General features: G+C 43.0%; 1 protein-coding gene across 3 annotated transcripts in view; it reads right to left on the bottom strand.

The window, feature by feature from the left end:
* Positions 1-27,789, bottom strand: part of CACNA1H (calcium voltage-gated channel subunit alpha1 H) — a 364,555-nt gene that overhangs the window by 261,892 nt on the left and 74,874 nt on the right. The gene's annotated exons all lie outside the window — the stretch shown is intronic.

Raw genomic sequence — 27,789 nt, 5'->3', positions numbered from 1 at the left:
GGACCTGGGTTTCCTAATTGATGACAGACTCAGCAAATAACAGGCAATGCCAAGCTGCAGCAAGCAAGGCCAGTAGTCTGTTAGCATTTATTAAAAAGGGTATTTACTCCAGAGGTAAAACTATAATTCTACTACTCCACAAAACTGTAGTTTGACCACATCGTGAGTATGCAATCCAGTTCTGGTCACCAGACCTCAGGAAGGATGTGCTGAAACTAAGAGAAAGGCAACAAAGCTAGTAAGGGGGCTGGAGGATCTTAGTTATGAGGAATGTCTGCACTCATTAAACTTGTTTTCACTGGAGAAGAGACGCTTAAGAGGTAAAATAATCACAATATACAAATATCTTAGTGTTGGGGTTAGCATAGGGGAAAAAAAAGATTCAATATCAGGTTGTTTAAGAAGACACAAGGCCTTTCAATGAAGTTAGAGGAGAAGTGGTTTAGCTTAAACTGCGTAGGTTTTTTTTTTTTACTGTTAGGACGGTTAGCATGTAGAACTCCTTTCCATAATTGGTGGAGGTAGCGGGAAGTGTGGATTATTTAAAAAAAACTTTTAGATGGGCATCTTATTAAACACAATATACAGGGGTATGGGAAATGGTAAAGACATAATTATGCGCACATCCACACAGGTTGAACTGAATTGACTGGTGTCTTTATTCAATCTAACCAACTATGAAACTTCCCTCAGTGCCCATAGCTTAGCACATCTAGGATACGATGCAATGCGAGCCACATGGGTCCCCATTCATCTACCCTCTGTATTGTAGAAAATTAGTTTTAAATATACAGAAGCAATAGTCAAAAGGATATAAATGACCATCACAGTGAGTGCTATCAAAGTAAATTAAAGTGGTTGTAAAGGCTGAAGGTTTTTTACCTTCCTGCATTTTATGCATGAAGGAAAAAAACCTGTGTGTTGCTCCCCTCACAACCTCCCTAATACTCACCTGAGACCCCTCTCAATCCAGCGATATGCACAGGAGTCTTAGCTGTCCTGGGTCTCTCTCTCCTCATTGGCTAACATAGCAGCGGGAGCCATTCAATCACAGCCAGTAAGCCAATGAGGAGAGAGCAGGGGCGGGGCCGAGCCATGGCTCTTTGTGTCTTATGGACGCATAGAGCGGGGCTTGGGAGTGAGCATGCACTAGTGCCCCCATAGCAAGCGGCTTGCTATTGGGGGCAATGGTCAAGATAGAGGAGCCAGGAGTGACAGCGGTGGACCCGAGAAGAAGAGGATTGGGGCTGCTCTGTGTAAAACAATTGCACAGAGCAGGTAAGTATAACATGTTTGTTATATTTGTTTTTAAAAGAAGCTGTAGCTTTAATATCACTTTAAGTAGATCAGAGTTTTGCAATAAAAAGCTCTGCCGAAAGGTAGCCATGGATTGATCAATATTAGTAGTCGGTTCATGCCATTAGTATGTGCCATTTAGAGAAAGGAAAAAAGCATAATCCTATTTGTTATCAACATGGATATATAATGTTTGTATAGACAATCACGCCTATGCTATATGGACAAAGGTATGGGAATACCCCTTCAAATGATGGCATTCAGGTGTTTCCAGTGAAAGGAACTATGAATACTACATCATGCAAAGACATTTTAGACAATTGTGCTCTTCTGGCAACAGTTTGGGGAAGACCCTCTTCTGTTCTAGCAAGTCGTGCAAAGCCAGCTCCTTAAAGACATAGAGTAGTTTGCCCTGACCTCAACCCTACTGAGCTTTGAGAAGAGTAAGAATGATAATGGAGAGCCAGGTCTTCTCATTCCAACCCAGAACCTGGTCGCACCGATTTTTTTTATTTTTTGGCTGAATGTCCAGAACTTACCACAGATACACACCTAAATCTGGTGGAAAGTCTTCCGAGAACAGTGAAGGCTCCTATAGCCCCCAAGATGCTCATAGTTTTGGAATGGGATGTTCAACAAGCTATTATACATGTAATGGCCATATATCTACTGTATGTGTAGGCAACCATTGTTGACCTCCTTCTTAAGGCATTTCGTTTTGGAGTCATAGGTGTTGCATAAGGGATCTGCAAGCTTGTGTACATGAGATAGATAGATAGATAGATAGATAGATAGATAGATAGATAGATAGATAGATACGATAGATAGATACGATAGATAGATACGATAGATAGATACGATAGATAGATACGATAGATAGATAGATAGATAGATAGATAGATAGATAGATAGATAGATAGATAGATAGATAGATAGATAGATAGATAGATAGATAGATAGATAGATAGATAGATATAGCTTTGGGGCCCATACCAGTTGCATGGTCTCAAATGTCCATTGTCAAACAGTCGGAAACACAATACAGACATCTTCTCCCCCTACCTAAATAAATATTCCACAAGGAAAACAACTATATTGCTTTCCTAGATCCTTTTTCAATCTTACAAAAATGTTTGCAATCCTTTTACAATAGAAATGAGAAGTAATTAAGTTTGCTCAAGCCTTTGCAGTGAAGTTGCTGAACTTTCCTTTTAAAGTTTACTTTCTGAATACGCTGGGACAAGCATATGTCCTCCTCCCCCTCCTTATGTTCCATACAAAGATAATTACCAATATCCGATTGAATCTGTGTGCTGTATAAGGGGAAAACATAACCAAAACATTTCCTATGTCTTTTACTGCTTATGAAGCCCTCTGCTGAGCAGACAAGTCCATTCTTGCTCTATGGAAAATGATCCAACCACTTTATCAGTATGCCTCTTAGTACAATACAAAGCAATCCTCAAAGTTATTATTGAGAGAAGAACCCCCTGCAGAAGATCCTGATTATGATGCTCTGTGCCTACTTGTTAGATAATGAAATGCTCATGAGTTCTGTACTTCGTGGAGCGCCAATTTTTATCTATAGTCTGAAGTTTTGACTTAAAGAAGAACTGTCAATACATTTGTTTTCAATGTTCTGTTTCCCAGTGTGACAACGTACATGTAGTAATAACTATAGGGTCAGACTAGGCATCCCATTCCACCACTGGCCATCTGAAAACAGCTTAGAAGGAGACGGACACTTCATAACCATGCTCAGCTTCAAGCACTAAAACAAGCAGCTGCAAGAGGAATGCAGAAGGACATAGGGCTCCCACCTTTTCTTTAAGTCAACCCCCGAACACTTTAACGGCGCACAGAATTTTTTTTTATAGTATAAACTATAGATATACTTTGAGATTAAATAATATTTCTAATCATATGAAGTTAATCACAAGAGTCCCCCTTTACATCAGAGCCCAAGGAGACCCTGTTTACATCTGAATTCACAGAGTTCCCCCTTTACATCAGAGTCCCCCTTTTACATCTGAATCCAGTCCCTCTTTTAAATCTGAATCCACAAAGTCCCCCTTTACATCTGCTCTTGCAGATTTCACTTACACTGTAGATTCTGATGTAAGGGAGAACTCTGGGGACTCTGGCATAAGGGATGCTCTGGGAACCCTGATTCAAGAGGGAAACACTGAGAACGCTGATGTATGGAGAAGCTCCTCCGCTAGCAAAAGAGCTAGAAGGCCGGCCGGGTAGCGTGCTCGGACAAGGTTCTGTTGTGGACTTGGGGGGGGCCCCCACGCCAATTTTTTTTCGGCGTTGGGGTTCCCTTTAAGTCCATACCAGGTGGCGGGGCCAGTGGCGTCTCCTTCGCACGCCCCGCCTACCTGGAGACGCGCTCGAATGAGCAGACTTTTCTCCGGGCGGGAAAAGTCCGTTCATTTCAAAAGTACGGCGGACTGGCATATGCATGGCTGGATTGTCCGCCGAAATGCGAGTCCGGCGGGAAGATTGGAGTGCAAAACTACTTTCTAAGTCCGCCGTACTTTCGGGTCAAAAAAGTATGCCGGAGGCTACACACGGGGGGATTGTCCGGCGGACTTGAATTTGCCGGACTTTTCCACCCGATTGTTTGATCGTGTGTATGCGGCATAGGTCCGCCGTACTTTCGGGTCAAAAAAGTATGCCGGAGGCTACACCTGGGGGGATTGTCAACCAGGATTGTCAACAGGTGGCAACCCTAGAGGGACAGCAGGCTGACACACCCCTCTTTCTCGGCATTCCTCTTCCAGGCCACTTTCTTATGAATGTGCTCTGACCTGAGACAGAAGCAGCCGTCTCCTTCCTAACTATGTTGTTCGGGGGCACCAGGGAAAGGGGTTGGCACCTAATATTTAGACCTCAAAGTTAGGGTTAGGAAGCACCTAGTAACTACAAGTACTTTATCCCATGGGGGGGGGGGGCAGAACAGTTAAAAAAAGACATATATTGAAAGAAGCTACAATTACCCCACTGTATACAGTTTTCTGCAGCAATTTTATTTTAGTGAATCTGTTTCTTACCTGGCGATCCTCCCTGTAAGAGCACTTCTTGTTGCAGTTTGACGACTGTAAGCCACCGCCTTACACAGTTAGCAGCAGTGTTGTCAGCCTGCCATGCACAATCTTTCAATTTGTTATACCGTGTACACGCGGCTGGAATTTCGTCAGCAAAGGTCCAACGGAACGAATCCGTCAGACAATTTGATCGTATGTGGGTTTCATCGGACCTTTGCTGTCGACAAATCAGACGGACTTTAGATTTAGAACATGTTTCAAATCTGTCCGGTCGAAAAATCAATCTGTATGCTAGTCCGATGGACAAAAACCAACACTGGGGCAGCTATTGGCTACTGGCTATGAAACTCCATATTCTAGTCCGCTCGTACATCGTCGCGGTCGAATCCATTGGACTTTGGTGTGATTGTGTGTGGCCAAGTCGGTTCGTTCGGAAAGTCCGTCGGAAGTCCGCCAAAAGTCAGTCGAAAAGTCCGGCCGTGTGTACATGGCATTAGGCTTCCATTCTGCTAGAGTTGATAGGCAACCGATCAGCAAACAGTAGCACATACATCAGGCTGACCACGCTGCTGCTAATTGTAAGGCAGCACATTGTGTTGTCAGTTGACAACAGGAAGTGACTTTACCGATAGGATTTCCAGGTAGGAAACTTTGCAACAATTTCACAAAAAACTATTTGCTTCAGAAGACCATATAAAGTGAGGCATGATGGAGAACATACCAAAAAATACATTTAGAGTTAACATACACTTTAAAGCGGTTTTAAAGTGGTTGTAAACCTACAATAAAAAAAAACCTGCAAGACAAAGGCATAATGAGTTATTAGCATACTAGCTCATTATGAATTACTTATCTCTGTTTGAAAGCCCCCACAGCGGTCCTCGTACACTGCTCCGGAGTTACGGGTATTGTGGGCTCCGACACTGTGATTGGTCGGAGCCACGATGACATCACTTCCGTGCATGCACGCAGGAGCCGCCGGTAATGGCACACTCAATGCAGCAACGGCAGGTACGTGTGTACGTTGGCACAGATACAGGGGATATCTCCTAAATCGTGCAGGTTTAGGAGATATCCAGGGTAGCTACAAGTGCGCTTTATTATAGGCTTATATTTATATATATATATATATATATAGGCTTACCTGTAGCAAAAAGTGATTGTAAAGGGTTTACAACCACTTTAAACTGTAGGTGGTTAAAAAAAAAGAAAGAACATTCCCTGCAAGGCTATCTCATAATGTGCTAGTATGCATCACATACTAGCACATTATGAGAAACTTACCTTGCAATGAAGCCCGCAAGCACAGCAATGTCACTGCTGAGAGGGCTGACATCTTCCCCCAGTCTTCCTTCCTACACGAGTGGCCCGGGGCACAAGGACATCACTCCTGCGCATGCTCGTGGAAGCTGGCCCTTACGGCATGGACTCTAAAGGTCCCGCATTGTAAGCTGGACCTTCATAGTGCATGTGCCAGTGATGTCACCGGCTGCATGTACTCTGAGTATTTCCTAAACTGTGCAATTTTAGGAGATATTCACAGTACCTACAAGTAGGCCTTATTATAAGTTTACCTGTAGGTACATGTGGTGTGACAGAGTTTATTACCACTTTAAAATGGCTGTAAACTGCAGACATGAAATATGAGCAAAGCCTATCCTTCTATAGTATGTGCTTGTCCCAATCCTGAGCACCAGGTATCATTTCTCTCTGCTGCTTTGTTCCTCTGCTGTAGGTTTGAGTCACTTCTGATGGGTTTTCCTGACACCAAAAGGAAAATAGTGACAAGGGAGGACACAGTCTTAGCCCTTGTACACACGGTCGGAGAATCCGTCGGAATGTGTCCTATCGGACCGTGTCGTCGGATAATCCGACTGTGTGTGGTATGCATCGGACTGATTTCGTCGGAATATCCGTTGGACCCAATTTTCCAACATGTTGGAAATATTTCCCGACCAACTGGTTTGATCGGACATACTCCGATCATGTGTAGCGAATTTTGATCGGACCAAGTGCCACGCATGCTCAGATCAAATTCCTACATCAAAGCTATTGGCTACTAGCTTGAATGTAGTCCCATCGTAACGAAATTACGTCATCATGTTCTGAAAGATCTGATTTTTCGACAACTTAGTCTGACCGTGTGTATGCAACAGTTTTGGACAAGATCCGACGGACAAAATCCGACGGATTTGGTTGTCGAAATCTCCGACCGTGTGTACAGGGGCTTAGATTGACAGCCTCAGTTATGTTCCTGTGTGCTGTATGAAGGGTGGTGTGTCTCCTCCCTCCAATCAGCTCTCAGAGCTCTCCTCGCTGATGTAAATTCAGCTCTCTGCCCCCTGTTTTTCAGAGCTAAGAGGTCCTGTGTAGATTCTGCACTTTAAATGGATGTAGGGGAAAGAAGGCTGTAGATAAATGGAAACAACTTATGTAGGATGATTTGTTTAATCTTGGTGTATCATCTGAGGCCAGTCACTTCACTGGGTACAGTATACAGTATGTGAGGGATTACAACCACTTTAAAGGGATCCTTCACTCAGGACTGATCATTTAATTTTGGACATATGCCAAATGGTTGAACCATCCAAGAGCTCATGGGAGATTCTACGTTCTACACTCTGCTTACTTGTAGTACCTTGTACATAAAAAAAAAATACAAATAAAACACAATATATATTTTTTTACTTCTGGATAGAGTACTGAAGGGTTAGAACCCCCATCAGTTTTTAATAATATTTATTAATATAAAAAAATATCTCTCACTTGAACAATGTCCCTACTGGAGGATAGGATTCCCTTTCCTCCTGTTCCAATGAAAATCTATAACATTTAGGATTTCCCATTACTTTCTTTCCCTGCTATATTGGTCACAGGACAAATAAAGTGGGGACATAGACAGCAATAAAAAAATAATAAAATAAATACAAATAAAGCACGTTGACGTGATTTGATACATTTCCAATTATTTGAATGGTAAAAGCAGCAGGCAAAACTGCATACCGTATATACTCGAGTATAAGCCGAGATTTTCAGCCTCTTTTTTGAGGCTGAAAGTGCCCCCCTCGGCTTATACTCGAGTCATCGCTGTCTGTCTGCCCGATCAGCGTGTCGAGCAGACAGACAGCGGCCATTCTAGGATTCAAAGGCCGCGCCTCCGTCGGTGATAGGCGGAACACTGAATTTCCCAGCAGTCTGTGTTCCGCCTATCACGGACATCCTCTCATCCTCGTCCGTAGTATGATGATGAGCGGACGTCCGTGATAGGCGGACCACTGACTGCTGGGAAATTGAGTGTTCCGCCTATCACGGACATCCGATAGGCGGAACACTCAATTTCCCAGCAGTCAGTGGGAAATTGAGTGTTCCGCCTATCACCGACGGAGGCGCGGCTTTTGAATCCTAGAATGGCCGCCGACGAAGAGCTGAAGGACGGAGGCTCGGCTCGGGACGGGCCGGGACGGGACGGGACGGGACGGGCCGGGACGGGACGGGCCGGACCGGACGCAGGCTGGACGGACACAGGCTGGACGGACACAGGCTGGACGGACACAGGCAGGCTGGACACAGGTAGGCTGCACGGACACACACACACACACACACACACACACACACACACACAGGGATGGATGGACGGACACACACACACACGGATGCATGGACACACACACACACACACACACACACACACACAGGGATGGATGGACACACACACACACACGGATGCATGGACACACACACACACACACACACACACACACACACACACACACACACGGATGCATGGACACACACACACACACACACACGGATGCATGGACACACACAGGGATGGATGGACACACACACAGGGATGGATGGACCCACAGGGATGGACGGACACACAGGGATGGACAGGCATGTCTCACCCTCGGCTTATACACGAGTCAATAATTTTTTCCAGTTTTTTGGGGGTAAATTGGGGGCCTCGGCTTATATTCGGGTCGGCCTATACTCGAGTATATACGGTAGGTATAAAAATAAGAGCCCATTCACATTGATGCGTTGCAGTAATGTGCGTTAAAATGTGTGTTATCGCAAAGCACATTAGCACACAAATGGCGATGCCGATGCGGTACCATTTAATTGGAATGGCCCCCCCAACGCACCTTGCCAGAGCACCTTAACCCTTTTTTTTATTTTCCAACACAGCACACTACAATGTATAGAGGGGTCAAATTTGTACGTTGTGGTGGGCCGCATTGACAAAAAAAAAAAAAAGTAGGTCCATGGAGAACAAACATAATCCAACAGGAAGTCAGATCACAGCAGCAAAAAAAAAAAAAAAGCAGGAATTTGGAGATTTGAAGGAGGCAGAGAGCAATAGGAGCTTCCTGAACTAAGAAAACATAAATAAAATCATTTTTTTTTTTAACCACTTGCCTGCAACAGACTACCCCGATGTCACTGCCTACTTCTGGGTTTAGGGTTCGTGCATGCGTGCCCGCCCCCCACCCGACACCCGCTGTGATTGTACACAGTAGGAGCCTGTCAGCAAGTCCCAGCCAATGATTCACGGGAGGGAAAGTGAGATCCAGTAGTAAAAGCAGCACATTTACACACATTGCACATTGTTAGGCACACATTTAACCCTCTGATCGTCCTAGATGTTAACCCCTTCCCAGCCAGTGTCATTAATACAGTGATAGTGTATAGCAGTGGACTCCAAACTACAGCCCTTTGCTTGCTTCTATCCGGCTCATGGGGCACTTTTTCTTCCACTGATACAAGATACTATTCTTCCCATTGCAACCAACAATGGGGCAATATTCTTCCTACTGACATAAACAATGGAGCACTATTCCTCAAGCTGACACCAATGATGGGGCACTATTTCAATCACTGACACCAACAACAGGGCACTCTTCCTCCCATTGACACCAATAATAGGTCACTCTTCCTCCCACTGACACTAATAATGAAGCACTCTTCCTTGCACTGACACCAATGATGGGGCACTATTCCTCCTGCTAACACCAAGGATGGGGCACTCTTTCTCCCACTGACACCAATGATGGGGCACTATTCCTACCACTAACACCAAGGATGGGGCACTCTTTCTCCCACTGACACCAATAATGGGGCACTCTTCCTCCCACTGACACTAATAATAAAGCACTCTTCCTCCCACTGACATCAAGGATGGGGCACTCTTCCTCCCACTGACATCAATGATGGGGCACTATTCCTCCCACTGATATCAATGATGGGGCACTATTCCCCCCACTGGCATCAGTGATGGGGCACTCTTCCTTCCACTGACACCAATGATGCGGCACTCTTTCTCCCACTGACACCAATTAAGGGCCATTCTTCCTCCCACTGACACCAGTGATGGGCACTACTTCTCCTCCTAATACCAAAGATGCATTGTTTACTTACACTGTTGCCAGGACAATTTCTACTCCCAATGGCCACAGTCTGGCCCCCCTAAAGTTTGAAGGACTGTAAACTGCCCCTTTGTTTAGAAAGTTGTCAGTGGCAGTTTCCCCCAGTGTCAATTAGTGTCAGATTGTCCACCACACTATTGCAGTTCCATTAAAAGTCGCAGATCACCGCCATTAGGTGGTATAAAAAAACATACCAATAAGTGCAAATTCAACAATTTCAACAATGTAATCCCCAACAACAAGAGGTCTTTGGGTGTCCTTAAGGCACAATTTTAACTGGAATTGTCCGTGTCTTCAGCCGCTCCCCAACTGGCTCAAAGACGTTCCGATATCACACATAATTCCATATTCCCCTCACCCAGGAGACCTTACTCCTGTAAGAACCACCGTTAACCAAGTGGAAGTGCCATACCTTAGCTAGGCCCCACACTTTTGTAACCATGTAATTACTGACCCCCCCAAAGACCCCTTGACCCGCCAACTGCTGTGACAAAATGAAGAACATATACCATTTAGTAAATTATTATTATATATTGTACTTTTTTCTTATCTTTTTCTCTTTTTTTCTTTTTATTATAATTTTATTAAATTTTTTTGCATAAACTCGATAAAAACTTTAGACGCAAAAATACAACCACTTAGCTATCCACCTTGGTAACCCCTAACACCAAGGTAGGTGGGTGGAAAGCTGCCACTTCTCTTGACTCTTTGGAATGTGAGAGAACTACCTCACCCAAAAAAAACTTTTATCTGAACCCTGCCCCTTCAACCTCTGCCTCCAATCAGGTAAGGACTACACCCCCACCAAACACACAGACCTAGCTGACCATTCCCTGACCTTGTTCCTCCCTTAGTCATGCCACTACTCAATCCATTTTCTCCTCCAGCTCTCACTTTCACACAAACTAATCAATACACACTTATTGGGATTTTTCCTTATCAAAGACATGTAGCAGAATACATTTTGGCCAAAATTTATGAAGAAACTTGATTTTTTTTTTTTTTTATTGGATATGATCTATAGCAAAAAGGAAAAAAAATAAAATAATAAAATATATATATATATATATATATATATATATATATATATATATATATATATATATATATATATATATATATATATATATATATATATATATATATATATATATATTTTAGCATTTATATTACAAAGCTCTATTTATTCAAGTTTTGTTTTGGGCATGACCGTGCAATTGCCAAATAGAAAAAAATGGTCTGGCCATGAAGGCGGTAAAATCCTCCAGAGCTCAAGTAGTTAAACCAGAGTTTAGTGTCACTTTAATGTGTTAATGCTCTTAGGACTTGTACATTAGTCTGAATGGGGCCATAAAGCAATCAGGAAAAGCAGGGGGTAGATTAAGAGCCTCATTATTTAATTTACAGTCATCAAGGTGGGAGAAAGAGGGAGACCACAACACATATTACTCTCTCTCAGCACAGGGTTTCCTTTAAAATGATAAAAGACTGAAACTATAAAAAAATAGGTATATTGTCAAATAAAAAAGCATGAGCAGACAGAAAGCGCGGAGATACTATGATTAAGATGAGCAATCAGCTTTACATTTTTACGCTTCATGGTTTTAGGATAAATTAAAAGAATTAAAAAAAAACAGCCTTGGGAATTTTTGAAGAGCATCTGTCAAGATGGCAGAAGAAAGAAACAGTTTGCACATCCTATTCGGAGGAATTTCTCCAAAATAGGGGATATCCCTCATGTTTACATCAAGGAAGAGCGTAGAAACAGCCGGTGTTTATCACAGTTGTTTTTCCAAAACGCCAATCTCCCTTGCGCGTTTAAAGGAAAAGCAAATTTAATTTATTCAAGTTTTTTTTTTACAACATTGTGCATTATGCAAGTGGTCTTCTTAGTGGTCAGACCAGCTATGACTTTCTATACAGATCCAGCCTATGTCAAGGGCACAAGGTGGAGATTGCTTGAAAAGCTCAACACTAGTTTGTGCCCCTCTGCCAGTTTTTTTACCACCCACACACACAATCTTTTTTTTTTCATAAACCTGGAAATCCTCCATGAAGCTTTTGGATTTAGCACAGCTGCTCTTATTTAGGTGACCACAGTTCGAATCCTGGTCAGGACTAGGGTCAGGCGTGTTTAGATCCTTTTTTTTGTGACCTATCTGTTCTTATCAGTTTGTGGGAACAGAACTTAGGTGCCTCTTGGAGAATGGGGGTGCCAGTTAGTAATTCCCGATATAGGTGGGTACGGTGGGAAGGATACGCTTCCTCCTGGGTTGATTCTGTCCTGGTGCACAAGGTTTTTTCCAATTGAAGGCAGGATGCTCCCTAAGTACTAATATCTTTCTGGTAGGAAGGGGGCATTTGTCTGATCAGGGGCTGGGGGGTGCAAGGAGTTCCCAGTGATGTGCCACCTGGGAGTGGGGTTCTAGGGGTGGCATTAACACACTATGCGTTGAGATACCCAACTAAGTTTCACTAGCACCCGGTCTTCTCTTTTTTGCCTTTCTTGCTCATGGCTTTCTAGCGACCCTAGAGCAATCCGCATTCCAACTGGAGGGCCTGTACATGGCACCTTTTATTTATTTCACTTATTTATCATCAGCACGTACACATATTTTTGGGGATTTTTTTGCACAGAGAGTGAGGGTGCAGGTTTGTTGCCGCCTGCCCTGACTTTGGGGAGAGGATCTGTAGCCCTCAGGTCTTTTTCCTCATGCCAACTTGGGGTCCATATGGATAGGGTCCACCTGGTTTTCGCCTAGGTAGACCATAGAGTGCCTTGCACCTGGGGAGGGGGGTTCAGGAATTTAGGCCCTTCCTGTTCAGACATTGGTCCTGTTCTGTACCCTTATGCACATTTTTTGTGTGCTGTGATTTCATGGTTCACTTTTTTTATTCACTTTTGGGATTCTAGTCCAAACCCATGTGAGCAATCTTTTGTGCCTACAGCATTCCCACACATATACAATAGGCATGTATACGTGTGGCTGTGGGGTGGGTAATGCCTCGGCCATGTACATTTAGCCCAGTAAAAATGACTACTTCCTTTTAGGCCTACTAGCATGAGCTCACCCCTAGTCAGACACGCCAAAGAAATGCTGGTAGATTAAATTGCTGTGGGATAGGGATTTTGTAAGCAACTTGAGAGCTACTGATTTAAATGTACTGTTTATAAAGTGCTGCATTAATTAATGGTGCCATATAAATAGCTAAAATAAATGCATAACCTTTTCAGTCCATTGACTGCTTTTACGTAATGCTTGCAGTTGCTCTAAGCACGTGGCTGGGTCTAATCCTGGTTGCCATGTAATCCAGTAGGACAGATAAATGTATGTGCAGATACAATGGTCCAGAAAGATTCATTAGGACAGGCTGTAGTCTGTGTGGGAGGCCAGCAGGTCCGCAGAGTCATTGCTTGTCTCAATTATCTATAGAAATTCTGATTTTAACCACTTGAGACCCGCAATACGTCTATTGACGTCATGGGGTTTTGCTGGTTATATCTAAATGATGCCTGAGTCCACAGACATCATTCAGATATTGCCGTTTTCAGCCGGCGATTCCCTACACCATAAGAACGATCATAGCGGCTGTTCCGCCGCTTGATCGTTCTTACGGGCGGTGGGAGGGGACGCCCCCCCCCCTCCCGCCGCCCTCCGGTACTTCTACCGACTCACCGTTTCCATCGGTGAGTCGGTCACAGGATCCGCCTGCCCCAGCATGTGATCATAGAGATTTCCGGCGGACTAGATTGTCCCCGGAGTCTCTATGATCGTTCGGAGGCCGGGCGCGATGTTATGACGTCTTGCCCGGCCTCGGTATTCAAATTAACGGCGCCAATCTGGCTAGGAAGCCAGGATCGTTTTTTTTGGTTTTTTTTATTCTTCCCAGCCTAGAGGTGAGATATGGGGTCTTATTGACCCCATATTTCACTGTAAATAGGTCCGATCGTGCCATATTCCTATTACAAGGGATGTTTACATTCCTTGTAATAGGAATAAAAGTCATCAATTTTTTTTTTTTTTTTTTAAGTGTAAAACTAAAAAAATAAAATTAACAATAAAAAAAAAAAAAAAAAAAAAAAAAATTTTAAGCGCCCCTGTCCCCATGAGCTTGCACACAGAAGCGAACGCATACGTGAGTCCCGCCCACATATGAAAACGGTGTTCAAACCACACATGTGAGGTATCGCTGCGAACGTTAGAGTGAGAGCAATAATTCTAGCCCTAGACCGCCTCTGTAACCCAAAATATGTAACCAGTAAAAAATTTTAAAGCGTCGCCTATGGGGATTTTTAAATACCAAAGTTTGGCGCCATTCCACGAGTGCGTGCAATTTTGAAGCGTGACATGTTGGGTATCTATTTACTCGGCGTATCCTCCTCTTTCACATTATGCAAAAAAATTGGGCTAACTTTACTGTTTTTTTTTTTTTTTTTTAAGCATGAAACTGTTTTTTTTCTGAAAAAAACGCGTTCGAAAAATTGCTGCGCAAATACCGTGCGAGATAAAAAGTTGCAATGACCGCCATTGTATTCTCTAGGGTCTTTGCTAAAAAAAAACATATATAATGTTTGGGGGTTCTATGTAATTTTCTAGCAAAAAAATTTGGAATTTTACATGTAGGAGAGAAATGTCAGAATTGTTAATTTACACATTTTACTCTTAACCCCTAAAGCTGAAATCCAAGACCACACAAATATTGTCTAAATACAAGAGTTATGCACTACTGCTTTTACAAAGTAAAGTCTGTGTTTTCAATGGCATTTGGTGCGCACAAAGGATTTATATACTTTGTAGTTATTAAAGAAAATCTTTTTTATGACATGCCTAATTTTAGACCCAATGATGTAATCACTGGGTTCCTGCACTCAGGGACTGGGCAGGGGGTGGGCAGGAGGGGTGGCTGCCCTGGGCGCAGTGGGGATTTGGAAGATTGTAATAGAAGAGCTGATTTGGAGGGGGGAAATTTGTACTAGAATTGTGGATTTGTGTTAGGGAGAGGGATTTGGAGGGAGTATTAGTGCTAGGAGACAGTATTTGGAGGAGAGAGGGGGAGAGGATTTATGCTTAGAAGGGAAATTTGAGGGGTAGAAGATTTGTGCTAGGAGGGGGAATTTGGGGAGGGAGAGGATTTAAGCTGGGAGGGGGAAATTGTACTAGAAGAGAGGGAGGGGGTCCTGTTTGGCATCTTCGCCCTGGGCGCTAGATGACATTGTCTCTGCACTGCCTGTGCTTTTCTTTACAGTGCAGGCCGATCATGACTAGTGGAAAGGTCTGGCAGGGTGCTGTACAGAGCTTCCTGAAAACATCACCCTGCCTCAGTACTTCTCTCAAGAGCCCTCAGCCCCGATGCAGCAGTGGGCCAGTTGTACAAATATCAAAATACTTTGATTGGTGGAAGTCAGTCTGGAAGAGTAGGCGTTCCTGGGGCAGTTCATTTTGCACGAAGACTGCCCTAGGAACACCCACATGTGATGCTGAGCCCTCCATGATTGAAAGAACAGAACTCTAATGAATGAAAGGGGTGAGCAAGGGGCAGTCATGCTGGGGAAGAAAGAACTAAATCAGCCTCAACACAGAGGAACCCTTGAAATAACTTTTCAATCACAGGGAACCCCTGCTAAAAATGACTTTATCTACATGTAAGCAAGTGCAGTCTACTTTATCCACTACAGGTGGCTCTCTTCTGCAGCATCACTGTTGTTGGAGAGGAAGTCAAGAGGTACAGGGTTCCTCTATGGTTTCCTGGGTCACAGGGGAAGCTATGCTATTGAATGCTGCTGCCCCATGTGACCCTAGCAGCCACCTTGGGTCATGCAGAGCCTATTTAAGGCCCTGGCTTCCAGGTTTGGCACACATTTTCATGTTGGTAGAGTAGGGATAGATACCCACCTGTTAGGGACAGTAGTAGCAGAAGGGAAAGGTTCCGCACTAAGTCACACTCTGCTCTCTTTACAGTCAGTCCGGCTGATACCCACTCTCTTCAAATTAATAGCAACTGTGAGTGCACCCAGTTGGACAGCCTTCCCACCAGGTTTGTAAACTGTTGTGCTATTTCAATAGAAGCTTTCCATTGCACCTGACTGTGTGAATTATTGCCGCCACACCACAATTCACCCGACCTACACACAACTCATGAAACATTAGTGTGATGGTCAATGGGAAGAATACGCCTTGCACTTGTGGTCATTGGGAAGAATTACCCCCTCACAGATATCTAAAAAGATCAATGGTGTCAGTGGGAACTTATGTGTCAGGCAGACATTGCTCAATGCTCAAGAAGCCCCCAGCACCCTCTGGGGGAACCCTAGGATTCCATGGAACTCAGGTTGAGAAACCTTGGGCTAGATGTTACTGGATGCCCTCCTGACAGAAATGAGGCAGGTTCTGTCAGACTTGCTGAAGCTTCTAATGAACATTGTGAGAAGCTCACAGTGTTCAGTGAAATCAGAGTAAGCTAATTCAGTACAGGAGAGGAAAACTGCAGGTGAGACTGGAGGTCAGGCCTAAACATATACTGTAGATAAAGGTATAAAAACTTGACACATTACTGAGGTTCTAATCCTTCCCTAATTTATTTAAAAAAAATGGCAGTATATATACTTCAAAGCAGGCCAAATTTTGGCAAGGAACATTAGTCTTTTCTGCCAAACAGACTTCCAAAAACCAAACACAGACACAAAAAGATCTTATTCATTACTGAATATTGATCTTCCCAAAGTTCTCTGGTCCCGATCACCAATCTCCAGAAAAATAGGTGACAAAGAAAAATACAGGGGTCACACCGAAGAGAGGGCCATGAGGACTACGCCCGGGACCAGCAACAAAGAGTCCTGTCTCTGCTCATTGTCTGTCAAAATGAAAAAAGACAAACGAAAAGAAAAAAAATAACTGACATACTGTATAATAGGAAACAAAATAATTTCAAAGGAAAAGCTTTCAGAGTAAATTACAGGCAAGGTAAAAATGTTCCCGCTATGACCAAGAAGGGTGATTCATGGGCTCCTGTGCTCAAAAGGCACCAGAAATATGGATGTGATTGGAAGTGTGTATTTAACTCATGAAGGGTCATATGTTAACAACAGTGCTTGTGTCTGACAATATAGCAGCCTTTCTCAACCGTTTTACTTTAAAGGAACTATTGAAATAATTTGTGGGCCTCAGTTAAACTCCTTCTAACAATAATATACATCTACAGCTCATGGGACATTAGGTTGGAGATATAATAAAAGTATAAAGAATGCGGTGTATGTAACGTATTTGATTCCCAACACAGATCATTTTCTTTAATCACCCCCCTCTACAACACAAAAACGTGACATTAATAATAATTGAAATGAAATGAAACATATAATACTAATAGCCTTGAAAGAAAAACAGGGAATGAAAATTGCTGTCTCACTTTATATTGGTGCTCAAAGGAGAAATGCTCCTTTACATTGGTGGCCATTGGAAAAGTACCCCTTTTATACTGGAAGTCAGAGGAAATATGCCTCTATGTATTGATGGCCAGTATAAAGATGTCCTCTTACTTTGGAATTTGGCAGTTAGGATAGTTTTCATTTCAACTGGTAGTAGGATAAGTGTTCTGTTACAATGGCCCTTTTACACTGGTGTTCAGTGGGAAAACTGTCCTGAAACATTGGTGGACATTGGAAGCAATGCCGTGTTACACTGCTCAAAGAAAACCTTAGCAATCCCTAAAGGAACCCTAGGTTCCACAGAACCCCCCAGTTAAGCTGGTTTAGACTATAAGAGAAAGTCAAAAGCTTGATAAAGGGCTTCTATGACTCAGGAGTGGAGTTTGGGACTGTATCGCTTTATGATGGTGTATTGTAATAGGGATAAGTGAGTCCTTGTTTTACTAGATGGCATATGCTTAGGCAAGAATTGTCGGCACAGGGTAAGGATTAGAGAGGGTAGCTACCGGGACATTCTAAAAATGTGTGACTCCAATAACAAACTGTGACCAAGAGGTCCCTGCAAACTAAATCTAGGTTGGCAATTTAGTTGTTCCAATAGCCCGAATCAGAGCCGCATTACCAAGTGTTTTAGCAGTGTGGTGGGTTCCCAGGGCAAAATTCAGGCAACGATGCATAAAAGTGTGTACTAGAGTGCCAGAGGTACCAGTTGCCCCAGCCTAACTCAGTACCCAGAAAGTACTTAGAACAAAATGTAGCACCCTCTACCTAAAGGTAGGTGCTAAAGTAGTATTTTTTTAGCGCAGGGCTCAGGTGCAGGTAAATTTTGTATTACATTTCAGGCCTGGTTGTTTTGATCTGGGAATGGGAGTGCCAGTATAGCTGGGGGGTGGCCACCTGTATTCTGGCTCAGAGATCCACTCCTGCTTAAAGAAGAATTGTTCTGGAAGGGAGGCTGGACTTGAGACCTGAGTGGCAGACAGCTCATGTGAGGAGCCCTGACCAATTATCTCTTGGTGTTGGCAGGGGGCAGGCCTCCCATATAAGGTGGGGTCAGGGGGAAGTTGGAGCACAGCAAAGACAGCATGGAGTTCTGAGGTGCTGTACCAGGCGTCCCCACGTCAAAGTGAAGTCTCTATGGGCATCTCATATACCTCCCTTGTTTCTTTCGAATTAAAGCCCGACAATAAAGAGAAAGAAAACAAAATAATTGACTGTTTAATGTCTTCAACATGGTGAATGGGAGGTCGGCAGCCGGGTGACTGGTGGATCGCAATAACCAACTGAGCAGCCCTTACGAGGGTACCGCTACATAAATATTAGTGGAAGCCCACTGGGTGTAGGGGGGTATTATCTTGACTCTGCCACAATAAGTACAGTAGTGATTTGCCCCAGCCTATGTTAGGACCATAAAGGCATTGGGCTTTGGACGATTCATTAAACCATCCAGGAGTCAGGTTCAGGTTCAGTTTATTGGGAGGCTTTAAAAAAAGAAGTGAACTCATATCTGGTGGCTGGGAAAAGGAAAGGCACCAGTAAACCAGTGTATCATGGTGCCATCCAGGTTGTCTTAGGTAGTTTGGAATAGTCCATCACTTCAAAAAAATTTTTTTTTTTTCACTAATTAGTACTAAGCTTAAGAAGGAACCTAACGTGTTCTAGTTGATTCACCACTTCTATTTGAAAGAACTTCAATGAACAATACCACTGATTGGTATTCGGGTTCTGTGTCATACACTTTCATCTACGTGGCGATGGCCAGTGGCCTAGGTTAGTCTGTATAAATGGGAGTCTTTAAAGTAAAACTATGGGCAAAACTTTTTTTGTTCATTTTGTATAGAGTTCCATAGCCAAACAGGAAGTGAGAGGAAATCTCTGCAAATTAAAGGATTTTTTGGGGGACCCCCAGCTCACCAGAATTAGTGTCCCCATTGGAAGATTTCCCATCTATTACTTTTCTGGGGACAACCCAAAATTTGGGGTTTTCTTTTTACTTTCACTTTCAATGATAATGGTAAACAGGACAAATAGAGAGGATGAATCTCCTTAAGAGTCAACATCTGTTATGCCGTGTACACACGATCGTAATTCCGGCCAGAAGAAGACCGATGAGAGCTTTTCATCTGAAAATGCAACCGTGTGTATGCTCCATCAGAATTTAGCTGTCTGAATTTCCGCCAGCCAAAAATTGATAGCATGTTCTCAATTTTCCCGAAGGAAAAACTTTCTAAATTCCGAATGGTGTGTATGCAATTCCGACATGCCAAAAATCACGCATGCTCAGATTCAACTACGAGGCGGAAGCTATTGGCTACTGGCTATTGAACTTCCTTTTTCTAGTCCCGTCATACGTGTTGTACGTCACCGCGTTCTAAACTATTGGAATTTGGTGTGACCGTGTGTAGGCAAGACAGCTTGAGCGGAATTCCGTCGGGAAAACCATCAGCTTTTTACGACAAGAATTCCGATCGTGTGTACGTGGCATTAGACTGCCATTGTTGTAGGTGTGTATGTTCAGTGCCTTTGTTGAGAGGGTAATGTGCAATGAAGGTAATAAATGTACAATATGTCAGGAAGCCCTACATTATTTATTGGTGGCTATTTTTTGTGTATTGGCCTACCACGTTCAATGGTTTGTTCTTTTCTTCTTTGTATGTTGTAACATGACCAGATCCATTTTGAATTCCACTAGCTCCTGGGAAGACTGAACATCCGGCAATGACAAAGTTCCTTTTATTCAGCCCAAAGGTTTGCTTTAACATTGCCGACACTAATTGTGAGCTTTCTCCTATGACGAGCAAGAAAAGAGGAGCAGCCACATACAGTTCCTACCCTATTAAAATTCTGCTGCATGTGTCTGTTAGTTCCATGGGGGGATCTCACAGAGAGTAATAATTAACCAAAATTCTACTCAAATGGGTTCTTACATAGAAATGTCGGTCCTCTTTTTAACCTTGAAGTTCTGATATCTTTAGCTCAGGGATGCAGGGGAGACAGCGATCTCCTATTACGCCAAGCTCACCATATCTGCATTTAAATTGTGCACCCTAGCTGGATGGTTTGACCTCTTCAAAATGTTTTCATTTTTCTAGCCATGTGAGAGGGATAGCAGAATTTAAATGACTTTCTAACTGAAAAAGTTTCCAAGGACTCTCTGTAAATAGTCTGACAATCTGCATTAGACAATTTGGACCTGATTGCCATGAATGGAAATCAGATGAAACCTCTGTTAGGGCATACATTGACCAATATTAATGTGTAATACTAACCCATGAAATAATTATTTTTATAGAAGAGTATCAGATGCTGTAATGTACATTTTCTTTCACTATATGTCCCCTCTTAGCTTAGAGCAGGGATCTTAAAACGTTATAAACAATGGGCCAGTTTACTACCCTACAGACCTTAGGGGGTGCTGGACTGTGGCCAATGGGAGTAGAAAAAGTCCAGACATCAGTGAGAGTAGACAATGTCTCAGACTTGGTGGTCGATGAGAGTAAAAAAAAAATACATATTACATAAGAAATAGTGCTCCACCATCATTGTCAGTGGGAGTTAGCCCTTGTACACACGGTCTGATATTCCGACAACAAAATCCATCGGATTTTTTCTGACGGATTTTGTTCGAAACTGGTGTTGCATACACACGGTAGGACAAAGTTGTCGGAAAATCCGTTCGTTCAGAACGTGATGATGTTTGTCCTTTGGGACGGGACTACGTTGCGGCTAGTAGCCAATAGCTTTGGTCTCGTAATTTGATCTGAGCATGCGTGGCACTTTGTCCGATCGGAATTCTCTACAAACGATCAGACAAAGTCCGATCGGATCATGCTGTCGGAAAATTTTATATCCAGCTCTCAAACTTTGTTGGTCGGACATTCCGACGGAAAAAGTCAGATGGAGCCCACACACGGTCGGATTATCTGACAACACGGTCCGATCTGACATTTTCCGTCTGAATTTACTACCGTGTGTACAAGGGCTAAGCGTTCCTCATCTTTGATGTCAGATGGAGGAATAGTGCCCCATTGTTTTTATCAGTGGGAAGAATAGTGCCCCATCAATGGTGTCAGTGGAGGAATAGTGCTCCATCTTTGGTTTCAGTGAAAGGAATAGTGCCCTATGGTTGGTATCAACGGGAGGAAGATTCCCAGATAAAGGCGGGCAAAGGGCCACATCCATCCTGGAAGCCCATGTGTGAGATCCACTGACTGGGGGAGACTGTACATGATGTCTATCCCAGGAGGCTGCAAGCTGGAGGAACAAGGAGAACAAGAACAACATCATCCTTACCTAGCTGGGGAATGAGGTAGTAGGACCAAGTACCTGAATGAAAAGGGTACTTGTTACCCAAAACGAACTTTAAAAAGGTAAATGAGAGGGGGAGAGTTAGAATAATGGCATTTATTGATTGTCACTGAAAGTCTCCTTTAATGCAATGTATATGTAAAAAGTGATTAGTATATGGATTTGGAGGGACAAAGCAAAGCAAAAGTCTCAAGGTTTAACTATTAAAGTTTACATAGTCCTTAAAAAAAGCTAAGTGGGCATTCTCTACTCCTTTACTTATTCAGCCCCAGTAAATGCACACTACACAAATGGTCACCATGTGCAAGAATCTGACATCCAATCAATAATAAAGCCTACTGTGCAGACCATTACAGGATATTACATACATTTTATCTGTTTCTTCCTTTCTACCACTTCACTCCCGAGAATCAAGAAAGTCAGTGGAGAAGTCCCAGAGATAGTGAAGACATTATCCTGACCTCTGAATGTTTTGATTAGCTACTAATGCAATTATAATAATCCCCTATCAATAATACTTGATATGCCCGTCTACCGTCACCCCAGCCGGTGCCTGAAATTCCTCACATTTCACTTGGCTTTGAAAGGTTTGACCTTCCTACTTAGCGTAGAAGGGCCATATATGGGATCAGCATACGCAGACATTGTTGACCTTTTGACCTGTTCTTGCCCCACTCTCCTCTCCTTATCAGAAAATAGCCCCATTAAGACACATGACAGGCTGCCTAGTAGCAGGGACAGATAACAACGCACAGGCCCTTTTCATATAATCTCCTTAATGGCCTTGCAGAAGAGCTCCAGTTGAGAATGGATTAGCTCCTCCAGCAGGTTGGTTTAAGTGGATTAATTGTAATGATTAATGTATAACAAGCAGCTCCTTTTCTTCTGTAACAGCTGAAGGTGAAAGTGCAATATTTATGTGTCATTGTAAAATGTTGGCTCTGCCATGCTTAACGGTGAACGGCACAGTTGATGGGAGCGACCTTGTGGCAGTTAATCCTCTTGAGAAGCAGAAGCCTATCAATGGAGGAGTTTTTTTTTAGAAGACAAGGATCAAAATGTCCAGGGAAAGGCAGGCTACTCTTCGATTATTATACCATATTTCTTTCAAAAAGCCAGTTAGTGAATGAATGATAAATTCATTACTATTAATTACACGTGGCAAACGCTCATTTCTCAAAGAGAAGTGCACTTTTGCCACAGCTTAGCTTACTAAACGTATACAAAAAAAATCAAGAAAATTTGCAAATATATTTGTTGCCTTTCTTTTGCTGTTCCCAGGAGCTCTTTTGGGATCTTCAACAGTCAGATAGCTTAGTTTCCACATGAAATCTAATAGGGTTTGCAAACTTCTCCATACAAGCGTATACATATGTATAGTATGTCCCTAGATGAAAAAGGTTGCAGGTGTCTGTCTCCCAATAATACAAATCTTCTAACCTAGCTGGTTAGAAGACCAGCTGGTAAAGCTGTGGTCTTTTTTTCCCCAACAAATAGGGCAGTTATTATCTAAGCCTGATTGAATGGCAACCATTGGGCAGTGTCTAGTGATCGAGTCACTGGTGCCCAAACATCTGCTCTTTGGTACTTGTGCAGCCATTAGACCTCAGAAGTCAGTAGGGGGAGCACTGATTTGTAAACATACATATCAGTTTCTGTATGTCTCCTGCAGCAAATCTCCGGCATTCAACTACAGTTGTATCATGTTCACAATCTCTGACCATCTCCTGGGGTATATCATCAGTATATGACCATCTACTGTAGTATATCTATAGTCTTTGACCATCTGCTGTGATATACTGTATCTTCAGTGTATGACCATCTACTGTAGCATATCTCCAGTCTCTGACCATCTACTGCGATATATCTTCATTGTATGACCATCTGCTCTGGTATATCTATAGTCTCCGACACCCCCTGTTATATATCTTCAGTCTGGGAACATCTGCTGTAGTATATCTATATAGTCTCCGAACATCTACAGTGAAGTATCTTCAGTCTATGAACATCCACTGTAGTATATCTATAGTCTCTGACATCTACTGTGATATATCTTCAGTCTATGAGCATCTACTGGAGTATAGTTTTAGCTTCTGACCATCTACTGGGCAACACAGTGGTGTAGTGGTTAGCACTCTCACCTAGAAGTAAGATGGGTCGCTGGTTTGAATCCCAACCACGACCCTGCCTGGACTTTGCATGTTCTCCCTGTGCCCGCATGGGTTTACTCCAGTTTCCTCCCACACTTCGAAGACATGCAGGTAGGTTAATTGGCTTCTGTCCAAAATTTACCCTAGTATATGAATGGGGATCTTGGATTGTGGGCTCCTTGAGGCTAGGGACCAATGTGAGTGTGCAATGTACAAGGATAGGGACAATTGTAAACACTCACTCTGGATGGACTGGTGTCTTTATTCAACCTTACTAACTATGTAAACTATGTACTGTGATGTACCTTCAGTCTATGACCATCTACTGTAGTATATCTATAGTCTTCAATCTATGAACATTCACTATAGTATATCTATAGTCTCTGACCATCTCCTGTGATATGTCTTCAGTCCATAAGCATCTACTGTAGTACAGCTACAGTCTCTAACATCTTCTTTGATATATCCTCAGTCTATGACCATCTACTGTAGTATATCTATAGTCTCTGACTATTTACTGTAGTAAATCTTTAGTCTCTTATAGCATTGCATATACTGAATATTATGTGCAGGGCCTTGGTGACGTGAAAGGTTGCAGTTGAGTGAGGCCTGCTAAACTTACTAAGCTGACCAACTTTCATCTATGGGTACTGAAACGTAGGTTTGATGATACATTTATTGTTTCCCATAGAAGGGATATCAGTTGAGACTGTTTGCAAACCCTTGAAAATGTAAGAATCTCTGTATTTAGTGTTAGATATAGATAATTTCTGTTGAGAAGGTGAGAATAAACAATACTTGGCTCTTCCAATGATAAAGTCCTGCTAAAACTAAACCATCGGGACCAGTGGGAAAATGCTGCTTACATTGATGGTCAATAGGAAGAATAGCCTCCTTTCAGTAGAGATCAGAATGCCAGTCCTACAGAGAGCTAAAAAAAAAAAAAAAATGCTGGTGTCATAATGTACTGCTGGCATTGCCTAATGGTTTGGGCCCTGAAGCTATACAGGCACCATCTGAGTCCAGTCAGCCACGGCTTAAATAACTCCTTGCAACCTGTGGAGGAACCCTAGAATTCCAATGAACTCTTGCTGAGAATGGTTGGAGTAGGATAATTATCCTCACAAGGCATTACATCCTCAACATCCCATCCCATGAGTCTAATGTTTTGAATCAACACATGTTTGGCGCATTACAGTTGACTATTCACTGCAACAGAAGGCACAAATAGCTGCCAGCTTGTTAAATTTAATTTGAAGAGATGCTTTGATGTTGATCCTGTGCATCAAAGCTCATAATGTAAGAGTGTTGCTGTTGAGGAACACTATTTCACTGTCAACTTTGCCCATTCTACTAATTTGTAATGTAAATAATTTATGCTGCAAACTACAGCGAAAACAAATGCTGTCCCCAACAGATTTTGTCATATAGAGCACCTGTCATTATATTGAAGACCCCCCAAACCTAAATCCATTGGGAAGCTGGCACTTTACAATGCCTTTAACAGCTGCCATTGTGGCCTACTCAAAGGTCTTTGTAAAAAATAAAGTTCCTGATGGTTGATGCTTACATTGTGCTAGCCCTTTACCCCTAGAACTAGTAAATATTAAAGCCAAACTGAACTTTCACACGTTTTTGTTCTTTATATAATATGTTATGATCCCATTCCAGTGCTCTATGCTGGCAGAACCGAATAATGACCACATCTCTCAACACAGGTGTAGCATCCTCTTAGTTGCTAGGTGATTTAAATTTAGTTGGCTCCTCTGTAGGCAGAGGATCAGGAGTTAATTTGTGAGTTTCGCTGTTCAGTGTTCTAAGAGCTGAAGATCTGTTACCTCCCCCTGGCTTCTAGCACTTGCTAGATAGTTCTGGAACATAGCGGTTGGGGAAACAGAGCCAAACAGCTTGATTATTTATGTAGTTTCCACCATAACTGAGGAGGCGAGGTCCAGAAGGTGGGGAAATAGGCCATAAATGTTCAGGAGCCTGGCAGTGGGGAAGCAGAGTCCAGGGTTCAGTTGCCTGAAGGGGAAGTTGTGCTTGGGGGTCTGCCCCTGGGCAGAAGGAAAGCCAGGAGAGAGAGAGAGAGAGCAAGAGGAAGGGAGAAAGAGCAGCTGGAAGTCTCACACCCTTTACCAGCCTCAGCTAAGCTGAAGCCTTACTGAACCAGGAACAAACCCTGTATAGCAGTGTGCCTATGCAAGAGACTCTTGGACCTCAGGAATTACTATAGGGACTAAGTGACTTTCATCCCTCTTAAGCCTATGTAGAGAGGACAGTAAAGCTGCAACACATTACATGTGGGGACACAACATAAGGGGACAGCCTAGTGCCAGTGCAAAGCAGCCAACATCTACACAATATCTCTAGCTTGGGACAGCAGTTACCACATGCTTTGGCATTTCCTGCAAGAAGCAGCACCTGCACCTCCAGTTTGGAAGTTTTTTTGTTCCTGTTATTGCAGCTGAACCATCAATCCCATGGGTGGACAGCACTTTTGAAAGTCAGTTATTAGCAGGCAGAGACATAGCAAGTCATCAAGAGTGCATTCAAATTTTACAGTTTGGGCATCGCATGCATTCAGGGGCGGACTGACAACTCATGGGGCCCCCGGGCAATAGGAGATTATGGGGCCCCCGGGCAATAGGAGATTATGGGCCCCCCAGGCAATCAGAGATTATGGGGCCACCCAGTATACACACACAGTATACAATCATACAGTATACACATACATGTAGAACACAGTTTACACAGACATGTTTCTATTGGCTGAGAAGGTACTGGAGAGTTGGGGAAGCTATAATCTCAGCATTTTTAGACCAAAAGGATGTCGGTAAGGGACATTTCAGAGACAGATGTAAAAAAAAAACACAGATTTTTACATACTGTCCCTGGTTTTACTGAGGCTGGCAACCCTGATGGGGCCCCCTAGTGGCCCGGGGCCCTTGGGTAGTGCTCGAGTAGCCAAATGGTCAGCCCGCCCCTGCATGCATTCTTATTCCCTATCCAAGTTATACTATAAATAGACAAAAAAAACGCCCTACACAAGTGTCCCCACCCAGGCTGGTATTGCAGAGAAGGGGCATTTCTGATCAGGTCTGTTAGATTACATTGTGCACTGGGCAACGTGGCCACACTTTTTTGCCAGTTGGACTGCACAGTCTAATTCAGACTTCCTGCATATCAACAGCTATCAGGAAACTGGAGGTAATGCTGCATACACACAAAAGTTTTTTCCATCAGAATAAACTCTGACAGTTTTTCCGACGGAATTCCGATGGAGTTCCGCTGAAACGGACTTGCCTACACATGGAAGTTCAATAGCCAGTGGCCAATAGCTGCGCTTGCGTGGTTTTTGGTCCGTCGGAACAGCATACAGACGAACGGTTTTCCCAATAGGAATTGATTCCTTCGAAAAGATTTAAAACATGTTCTATTTCTAGGTCCGTCAGAATTTTCTAAAAAAAAAAAAGTCCGCTGAAGCCCCAACACGATCGCAATATCTGATGAAATGATTCCGTCTGACTTTTTCTGCCGGAAAGTCCGACCGTGTGTACACGGCATAAGAGTATGATGAAGAAGGTTGTTAATACAATGTGTATGTGGTTGATAATATACAAATTTGACTTTGATCAAGTTTTAAGAACTGGAATTTAGAAGGTAGAAAAAGGACTACTTTACAGTAAGCCCTTGTACACACGGTCGGAAATTCCGACGGAAATGGTCCGATCGGATTATATTGTCGGAAAATCCGATCGTTTGTGGGCTCTATCGGACTCTTTCCATCTGTAATTCCGCCGGAAAAAATTTGAGAGCAGGATCTCAAATTTTCCGACAACAAAATCAGATTGGACATTTTCCGATCGTTTGTAGAGAATTACGATTGGAAAAGTGCCACGCATGCTCAGATCAAAGTACCGGAGGAAGACTATTGGCTACCTGGCTGAACGTAGTCCCGTCAGAACGAAAGAACGTCATCACGTTCCGAACTATCGGATTTTCCGACAACTTTGTCCGACTGTGTGTATGCAACACCAGTTTTGGACAAAATCCGTCTGAAAAAATCTGATGGATTTTGTAGTCGGAATTTCTGACTGTGTGTACAAGGGCTAAGACATTTGTAAGGGTAA

The sequence above is a fragment of the Lithobates pipiens genome, unplaced genomic scaffold (assembly GCF_037356315.1).
Source record: "Lithobates pipiens isolate NorthernLeopardFrog02 unplaced genomic scaffold, aLitPip1_a1.2 Scaffold_22, whole genome shotgun sequence".
NCBI lineage: Eukaryota > Metazoa > Chordata > Amphibia > Anura > Ranidae > Lithobates > Lithobates pipiens.
The sequence above is the reverse complement of the archived record's forward strand: the minus strand, read 5'-3'. Positions and strand labels throughout refer to the sequence as shown.